A 9,724-nucleotide genomic window follows, 5' to 3' on the forward strand; every position below is an offset into this window, starting at 1 on the left:
TATCTCTTTAGTACTTATTGAGGTGCATTTGTTGGAGATTATCTCCTTAATACCTATTGAGGAGAGATGTTAGAGATTTAAACCCCTTAGCATTTGTGATGTGGTGTTGGAGCCAACAACATCCCTTTATGTGTAATGGAGGAAACCATAGTTTGAAAGTGAGATAAAATACATTTAGTTAAGTGATTCTATCATTGAATGTGAGCTCAAAGCCAATGAGTGTGTGTGTTGATCTAAGGTGAGCCTATGGTTTTGAGTCAGGGTGATTTGGAGGTTCGGATGGTAGTAATCATACTATATGTTGTTAGAGGTGAATTGATGAGAAAATGGTTTATAAAAGTGGTGATTAGTAGTGAAATATAATCTTACTGAAATGAAACATATGCTATATGGTATGTTCAATTGTATATTATGCTATACTTGCTCATAGTTACATGTGATAATTAGTAGTAGAAAGTTATTCTGTTATTGAGATTATTATCACATCTCATGGTTACATTTTTGCAGGACAGAGTAGTGATCAAGGAAAGGAAAAATATTTAGAGTTGGCTTAGTGTTGATAAAGCCGTGCATCTTTGAGTTTTGTGTAATGAGCTCCAACTACTATGAATGTTGTGAACAAAAGATTCCATAAGATTTGCATACATGTTTTGAATTGTTATAAGTTGTGCAATGTTGAAATTGTAGAGATTTATAGTAATTGTATAAATCTTAACCTTTATGTGAAAATATGTGGTGAAACCAGAAACAGGGGCTAAGGTTTAGTTGAGAATGTGTTGTGAATATGGAAACATATGAGGTAATAGTGAAATTGAAGTAATTATGGCCTGTGGTCAATTAGGTGTGTAAGGTCCTATTGAATTTGGTTCAAGGCCTAGAGTGGTCTAATAAGACTAAAGGATTGACTTAAGTGCTTAGGTGCATTAATTTCTTTGAAAAGGTAACTTTTTTTACACTCAAATATCCAAATTTTGATTGGATCGTTGGATCATGTTCAAACTTATCTTATTAGTTAGCTTAGAAAAAAAGCTTTATGTGGGCACTTGAATCACTCCAATCGGACATTGTATATGGAAACGGCACACTCTAGAAGTTTTCCTTGCAAACTATTAAATGATAGCAACAAAAACTATCATGTGCACCATGGTGTATTCATGTCATGCTATAGCACATGGCATGGAGTGGGCTAAACATGGTTGTGCCACATGCCGCGACACATGTGGTACACGCTATAGCACATCCCCTATTTTCAAACTTTGTTTCTTTGTTTTAAAGGCATATAGTGATTGTAATGAATGCAAGATTTAGTCTTCCACAGTGTAATGATTATTGTGTACTACATCTCAAATGATTTTGATGATTTTGAAAAATTAAGTCTTAGGTCTCAAGCTTTTCAAACAAGATTTTTCAGTACAGTTTAGTTTTGTAAGTGGCGATTAAGTTAACCTTTCCTAATGTCAGGTGGATATTGAAAGAGGTTATAGTTAGGGGGAATTTAATCTAGAGAAGTGGTCATTCTTTCTTTCAAAATTTAGAAACTGGTGTTACATTCTGGGGTTCGTATGAATGGTTGTCCTTCCTTAGTTAGTCTAATTAAGGGTAAAGCTATTTGAAAAAAATTCTTTCATGAACCTACTATAATAACCAACCAATCCTAGAAAACTTCTTATTTTTGGGGTATTTTTCATTCAACTATAGCAAATACTTTGTTGGGTCTATTGATACCCCTTCTTTAGAAATTACATGACCTAGGAATTTAATTTCTTTTGTCCAAAGCTCACATTTTTCAAATTTTGTAAATAATTGTTTGTCTCTTTAGATTTGCAACACAATGCGAAGATGTTGCTTATGCTCCCTTATGGACCTTGAATAAATCAAGATATCATCTATAAACAATACTACAAATTGATCCAAAGAGGATATAAAAGTTCAATTTATATAATTCATGAATACTGTTAGGGCATTGGTTAGTTCGAAAGGTATTACCAAGAATTCATAATATCCATATCAGGTTTTAAAGGTTGTTTTAGATGTATCCTCTTTCCTAACCCTAATTTGGTGATATCCTAATTGAAGTTCAATTTTTAAGAAAATAGAGGCTCCCCTCAATTGGTCTAAAAGATAATCTATTCTAGGGAGTGGGTATTTATTCTTAATAGTCACTTTATTTAATTGCCTACAATCGCTCCCTATAGATAAACATTAGGATGAATGAACTTTTTATCTAATAAATTTTCTATTTGTACCTTTAGTTCCTTTAATTCTAGATGAGACATCCTATACGATGTTATAGAAATAGGTTTACTTCCCAAAATTAGATAGTAAGGTCCCCAAAATTCATTCACCCTCTATTATATTCATTGAATCTAGAATGATTCTAGATTCAATGAACTTTGACATTATAGCTTGAGTTGGGCTATTCTTATGTGTGACCCTGTAGGCCCATATGAAATTGGTAGTAGGCTAATTATGCTATTAGCCCATAAGTCACAAGTGGCCTCTAGCAAGACATTGCAACTATCTAATTCACATGGGGATCGATGATCCAATGTAACCTATCATGCAACCATATCACATCCTTTTTGTTACGCAATACTTTGATCAAGTATGAGACATGGAATTGTCATTCTCCTTTACCTGTCCGTTACTTTCTCAAACTCTGAGTAGATTAACAGTAGCAATGGAAAAAAACCTTTCCATTATAGTATGACCATATATTTTCTCAATCTTACTCATCGAGGGGCCCAGTAATATCTCTCACTTAGTGTAAGGGACAAATTCCATCTTGACCACTCATATTCCTCTACATGGATATCACTAAACTCAATTACAGCCTTTATGATCACCCGGTCAAAGGTGACTTTTGAATAAGTCAAAGTTTAGTGGTTATCATATAGGAGTCCATGATGATCTCAAGTCAAAGGGCTTAGTAATATAGTTACCTATGAGATAAGCTTATGACTTATACCATACAACTTTCTCATAGCGGGTCAGTTTAGCACCTTTTACTCTTTCAAGTGCTTATGACTTTAATTTATATCTTTATTAGTAATCAAAGTCATACTAGTCTTGTTTCATCTATGATCTCTCAAAGATGACTGACCAAGGACATTTAGGACAATCATTATAGTTTGTCCAGGGATATAGTTATCATATTGAACATGCAATTGTTATGATAACAAAAGAGAAATTCATTAAATAACAATGTGCATAGTATAATAATTGGCTTTAGGGCACAATTTCCAATATCCTCCTAGTTGCACTAGGTACAATCATTAATTTGTCTAATTCCCATTGTTCTGACATGATGCTTATGCTTCACCTGTGCAAGAGGCTTTGTAAGAGGATCAGCAACGTTGTCTTCTCCTGGTACTTTGCATATTTTTATATCACCTCTATCATTGATCTCTTTGATAAGGTGGAAACATTTGAGTATATGCTTGGTCTTTTGGTGTGACTTTAGCTCCTTGCTCTATGCAATTGCATCGCTATTGTCATAAACCAAGTTTATTGGATCTGAGATTTTAGGCACCACTTCTAGTTGAGCAATAAACTTCTTGATCCAAACGGCTTCCTTAGCTGCATCTAATACTACTATATACTTAGCTTCTATTGCAGAATCAGCTGTTGTGCTTTGCTTTGAGCTCTTCCAGCTTATTGCCCCACCATTTAAGGTGAACACATATCTTGATTGTGATTTAAGGTCATCCTGATCAGTTTGGAAGGATGCATCTATGTAACCTGTTACAACTAGCTCATTTTCCAATTCGCCATATACCAAGAATAAATCCTTAGTCCTTCTTAAGTACTTTAGGATATTCTTGACAACAGTCTAATGATGCTCTCTTAGATCTGCTTGGTATTTGCTAGTCATACTTGAGGCAAATGAAACACTCGGTCGAGTGCACAGCATGGCATACATAATAGATCCAATTGCCGAGGCATATGGAACCTTACTCATGTGATCTCACTGATTTTGTATACTAGGATACTGGTCTTTACTAAGATGAATGCCATGAGACATAGGGATGAAACCCCTTTTTGAATCCTGCATACTGAACCTATGCAGTATCTTGTCTATGTATCTGCTTTGACATAGGCTTATCAACCTTTTGGATCTATCTCTATAGATCTTAATCCCAAGGATGTAAGTGGCTTCACCTAAGTCCTTCATGGAGAAAGATTTTCCTAACCAAGACTTGACATTTTACAAGGTAGGAATGTCATTCCCAATGAGTAGGATATCATCTACATATAGCACTAGAAATATAACTGTGCTGCCATTAACCCTTTTATAAACACAAGGTTCATCAATGTTTTGAATCAATCTAAACTCTTTGATTACTTCATCAAAATGTTGATTCCAGCTCTAAGATTCTTGCTTCAATCCATAAATGGATCTTTAAAGCTTTCACACCTTTCCAGAGCCCTTTAGACACACAAAACCTTCAAGTTGTGTCATATACACTTTCTCAAGTAGACATCCATTAAGGAATGTTGTTTTAACATCCATCTGTCATATTTTATAGTCATAATATGCTCTAATGGTAAGGAGAATTTTGATTGATTTATCCATTGCGACTGGTGAAAAGGTTTCATCATAGTCTACACCATGAGTTTGGCTGAATCCTTTTGTAACTAATCGTGCCTTGAAGACATTTACTTTACCATCCATGTCAGTTTTCTTTTTAAAAACCTACTTGTACCCAAGGGTTTTTATTCCTTCAGGTGGATCGATTAAGGTCTATATGTTATTATCATACATGGATTGCATTTCAGACTTTATGGCATTTAGCCATTTCTCAAAATTTAGTCCCACTATAGCTTCTTGGTAGGTGGTTGGTTCATTGTGTTTAATGAGAAACATATCACGACATTCATTAATCAGAAATCCATATCTTTGAGGATGATGCCGTGTCCTATTAGACCTTCGTGGGCCTTGTGTTATTTGAGTAGGCTCATTTACTTCTTGTGAGTCTTTTCGGCTTTTCATCTATGATTCTATGCTATTTTGTGGTTCTTGAATTTCTTCAAGATGTATCTTGCTCCTACTGGTTCTTTTAGAGATTAATTCTCTTTCTAGAAAGATACCATTTTGAATTACAAACACTTGGTTATCATTAGGATTGTAGATATAGTATCCCTTTGTTTCTTTAGGATATCCTACAAAAAGAAACTTTATGGATTTGGGTGCTAACTTGTCTAAGGCTTGTTTTTTAACATAAACCTCACTTCCCCAAATCTTGAGAAAAGACAAACTAGGTTTCTTCTCAATCCATATCTCATATGGTGTCTTCTCCATTGATTTTCATGCTTCTATTATCATATTTGATTGATTTTTAAACTTTAGCTTGCAAATAATATTTTAAAAAGGATTTTTTTGGGATCTCATTGTTTTAGACTAATTATATTTTTTAAACCCTTGGATTGTGATAACTTTTGCTTGGATTTTATCTAATACTGGTTATCACAACGGCGTGCAAGAGTGTTGTTTTGGTAATGTCAAGGTAGACATTACATTTGTGGCTAAGGTCTATAGGTTCCAAGGAGCTTATGGAGATGCTTGAGTCTTAGGGCTTTAAAGGGGAGAAATTCATTCTACTTAAGTTTCTCTATTTCAACATTGCTAAGTTTCAATTTAATTGTTAGTTTGGAATTATAGCGATATATATGACTTATTGGATATTCATTTGAGATTGTTAAACTTGTAATTTGATTGTCAGAATTAGAAATATTTTTGCTGGAATTTTTGGAATTCATGGTGGAATTATTTACTTGCCTTAATTTTTTGAGTATTCTCTTGGTTTTACCTTGTGTGGTCACTTTTTATGCCATTGGATAGATTGAATTCATGTTTTAAACTAGGTTTAGAACTCGAATATATATTGTTTTGGGCTATCACTATGTCCAATTAATCAAACTTACACTTTGGCAATGCATTTAATACCACTTGGGTGCCAAATTAATCACTAGAAATCTAGTTACTGGTTTGCAATTGAGTTACTTGTTTTAGGCTTGCCTTAAATGAAATTTTGACCATTGAAAGTGGAATTGAACCTATCCCAATCACTTTGACAAGGAAAACATTTTACATGTCTCTAGATAACTTATAATACATTCTCGAAACACTTATTCACTCATTTGTTTTCATTAAAAATTGAAAACTCATAAACATTAGTTAGGTTTTAATTCTTTGCACTAGGTTAACAAAATCAATCAATTTGGTACTATTTATACACTTTGAATAAATTTCAATTCAATTTTCAATCTAACTCATTGGGGATCTGACCTAGGTGATAGCTAACTATATTAGTATTTACTTAGTATTTTTTTATGCATATACAACTATTGCATTTCAAAATGTTGGCAGATTCACTGCGGCACATACATCAGATTCTATTGTCAAAACAATAGTTTCTCATGCAAATTATAAATGTGTGCTATTTTTGCATTCGATATTTGATTGAGGTGATTCAAGCACCCATACAAAGTTGTTTCAAAATCTAACTAATGATACTAGTTTCATTCAAATTTGATATTTCATTTAAAAGTTGGACAGCCAAGTGCACTTTGACTACTTTAAGTCAAAATTAACCACTCAAGCATTACCATTTAAAACTACAAGTCATTGGCCACTTCTAGGGCCTTGACTATGTCTAATAGGATAATTTACACTTGATTGAACAATAATATACATTATATCCCACATATACACACACTTGGCCTCTTAATTGCCTAACACACGCAATTGGCCAAAATCCCATATTTCTATCTGCATTCATTTTGATAGCCAAAATTCCCATCCCATTTATCACATATTCAATACATCTACACATTCACGTAATAAATCACTAGCCCACATTGCCATATTCACCTCAAATATGCACATATACACACAATGAGCTAAGGTACCAAAATCACATCCAAACTTGCATTCACAAGCTCATACATTATATTGTATTCCTTATGGCAACTTATATACAGATACATAAGTTATACACTATAAGTTCATTACACCAATTCTTATGATAGGCTTTTATAAGAAATCTTTAATCTCAGTTCAAATCCTTTTTCTTTGCACCATTATCACTAGAACCTGAAAAATGTAATTAACCATGAGTGAGATCAAAATCTCAGTAACCAAAATAGTTCATTCAATGTCCATTAACATAAATAAGCATGTATAAGTAAACAAAACTAAAATAATAATTTATATATCAATAACAACATAGTTTTTTTCCACTTCATAAACCTATTCACATGTTCACAACCACTAGCATGATCATCTATCCATCGATCCTTTAAAGCCCCACAACTTGAAACTATAGGCTCTCATAGATAAATCACATTTTGACTCGAACACACCTTCCATGGTAGAAACACACACACATATACACCTCCCACATATACCCTCGGTGAACTACCACCCCTATGATCATTCCCTTCACACATGTATCACCACTTTTCTACATTTTACACACTACATATATTTACATACTCATTTTATTCAAAAATCAACAGTCATCCAACATTCATTTCACAATTTACTTTCATGCCAAAACCATTTTCATTATAAAACCATGCAAAGAAAGCTTACAAATCATCGAATTCATAATTACACATTTACTTTTACATAGTTATAATAGTTAATAAACATAATAAATTATATAGTTACCTCAATCCTTCTGTCTCAAGAAAGGTTACCTATGTTACCCAACCTTACTCCAAGTTTCTTCTCGCTAACCAACACATTATACATAAAAAATCTACAGAAAATTGGAGTCTTATGTCAATTGTCACGCTAACTAATAGCATTAATTATAGCAATTAAGCACCTAAATACTATCACTTCCTTTACTCAAACCCATCTCCAACTTCTATACCCAATCATTACTCGATACAAGCAATATCACACCCATTTTTAAATTTTCCTTATTTTCCTCTTTCTAAATTCAACCAATTTGAGCTTACAGCTTTAAAGCTTTATCATTTAAATTCAAACAAGTTGCAAACTCCTAATTTAATCCCAGAGAGCCTTTTTATTACTATAAGGTAACTCCTTAAAACTTTTGAATTTAATTTTTCAATAGTTTAACTAAGAGAAAATAGTGTGGAATAGGAGGTTAAGGTAGTACATGACTTACCTGATAAGCAACAGGTCGAAAACGTCATTCTTACCCCCAAAAATGGATGCCCTAATAGAGCTCCCTTTCTTCTTCACTCTCTCATGTATTTTTCCTTTATTTCCTTTTGTTTCTCATGAGTCCCCCACATCCTTTTCTGCTAGATTTTTGCACCATGCACTACAACACATTTATCACTAGCCATAGTGTGTGGCACAGTAAGGAAACTTCTCACCACGTCACATGCTCTGCTTTGCAACAACATCTTTCCACTCTAATCTATCCATACAACATCTCAAAGAGTCAAAATAAGATTCCACCATCCAAAATCCTAATCTCACATTAAATTACTAATTTACTCCTTAATTAGCATTAATGCAAGAATCATGAATTTAGGATGTTACAACATTCATGGATGCCAATGCACATGTGCCACCATAAGCATTCCAAGCATCTATACTCACACACACATGCACTAATTTTCACAAAAATGCTAGTCTATTGTTTTATAAAACATGAAACACATATTTTCATAAAGAACTTGTAAATAATTTCATAAGCTAATAGATAAAAAGATTAATCCAGTTACCTCACTTCCTTAATACTAAGGGTTACCATTTCATTGAACCTCCTAAAATATGTAGACTTTCACATGCAATCCTTAAATATTCAATCTACACAATCATATACCCTTGATCAGCTCCCAACACTCAATACAAAGTACTAATTTTACTAACCCACATTACCTAGCACACATAACTATCTCATTAGCACCCCTTGGTGTTCACTTAACCCATTCACTATATTAGCACACCCTTAGTGTAATATCTTGAATTTCAATCCAGAAAACTAGTTGTTAATTAAGGGTAAATTAGTAATTAGTGGATTGATTATGGTTTGGATGTTGGTTTGATATTTTATGGTTCTTAGCTGTTATGCTGATAGGATTAAATGGTGGAATGGCAAGCTGGAATGAAATGCATCTGAGGTACCATGGCACATTGCACAGAATTTACTTAAAGGCTATGTCTTCAGCTCATGAAATCAGAAAGGAAAGGAAGGGAAAACGCATTTATGGTATGAGAGGAAGGTTTCTCTACTAGGGCAACCATTATCCAGTGATTGGGAGCTTGCTTCGACCAATGACTTGTTGGGTAAATATCATACAACCCTATACTACATTTCTACTTAAATTTCTTTAAATTTGATCGGTGGAGAAATTGAATCATATTTTAAAGAAATGGAATCTAAAGAAAAGGTTTAAAAAGGTGTTTGATAATAAAACTAAGGTTTTGCAACTAGTTTAAAGTTAAATGGTTGAACTTTAAGAATTAAGGCTTAAGTGACCTAAGTTATTAGGTTAAAATGAGAGAAATTAGTAAATAAATGAATTAGAAGGGTGTTTTGATCATTTGAATAGCCTATAGGGCTAATGCATAACCTCCTCATATTTTCAATCAATATAAGAGAAGATTATAGAGTTACCGTACAAACACATCAATCACAAATTAAAGAATTTATTTGAAAAGCTCTGGTTAAAGACTTATTTTGCAAAATCATATCCTATCAAAGAATACACAGTGGAAGCAATTACACAACCA

The sequence above is a fragment of the Prosopis cineraria genome, unplaced genomic scaffold (assembly GCF_029017545.1).
Source record: "Prosopis cineraria cultivar Desert tree isolate PC_DT_omini unplaced genomic scaffold, ASM2901754v1 PC7, whole genome shotgun sequence".
NCBI classification, from domain to species: Eukaryota; Viridiplantae; Streptophyta; class Magnoliopsida; order Fabales; family Fabaceae; genus Prosopis; species Prosopis cineraria.